Source organism: Melampsora larici-populina (assembly GCF_000204055.1).
Source record: "Melampsora larici-populina 98AG31 unplaced genomic scaffold MELLAscaffold_56, whole genome shotgun sequence".
Classification (NCBI taxonomy): domain Eukaryota; kingdom Fungi; phylum Basidiomycota; class Pucciniomycetes; order Pucciniales; family Melampsoraceae; genus Melampsora; species Melampsora laricis-populina.
Genome location: NW_006768820.1, coordinates 500,228 through 501,251, shown reverse-complemented (window position 1 = coordinate 501,251; position 1,024 = coordinate 500,228).

Here is a 1,024-nt window from a genome sequence, read left to right as displayed (position 1 = left end):
AAGTGACGTGCATGATAAACTTAAGCCTTTTGGTATCACAATCTATGGTTTCATTGACGCTTGGTCGCGCAAAGTTCTCAGCCTACATGTAGCAACAAGCAACAATGATCCCCGTAGAATTGGATTGCAGTACTTAGAGCTTGTTCGAGACATAGGAGGATTCCCAGACAGGACATCAACTGACCATGGTAGTGAGACAGTTGAGATGGCTACTTTCCAAACCCTCATGCATCACTATTTCTGTGGTGAGCCACTCGATGAAGCACATAAGCATCATCTATTCATGACCTCACAGCACAATCAGAAGATAGAGTCATTGTGGTCTCAGTTGATGCGTGCTAAAAACACAGTGCTCAGGGATGAGATCAATGCAAAGATCCGTGAAGGGGTATACAATCCTTCCAATCCAGTTCAACAGTATGTTGTTTTTGTTTTTTGCTTTGCATTGACTGTAACTGACCAGATGCATTTCTAGGGCACTATTTCTTCATTTGTGGGTGCCTCTGGTTCAACGTGCAATGGACTCTTTTGTGAAGCGCAAAAACACATACCAAACACAAAAGAACCATGAGTCCCAACTTCCCACCGGTGTTTCGCCTGACACATGCTACTATTCTCCCGTCAACTACGGTGGTAGCCAGGGTTTGAATCATGTTTCAAGAGATTCAATTGACAACCTTATCGCCACCAAATACCCTGATTCAGAGGAGCTAAAGCAGGTGTCAGCTCCCATTTTTGGATGGCAGGTGTCAAAGTTGATATCAAGATTGGGTTATCATGAAGATTCCATCAATTCAGAAAATGTTTGGGTTGTATTCACCCGTGTTCTGGGATTACTCTCTCATCTTCAATTCAATCCATATGAGTAGTGATGTATCATCAGTGCTGTGTTGCTTATATGTGATGATGAAACAAATCGATGTTTCTGCTTGTTGGCTCAATTTTTTATTCCTAGCTTTTCAAAATATTTGGCAAAGTATATATGTATGAATATATATGTACTTAGTGGAAGATTGCTGCATAC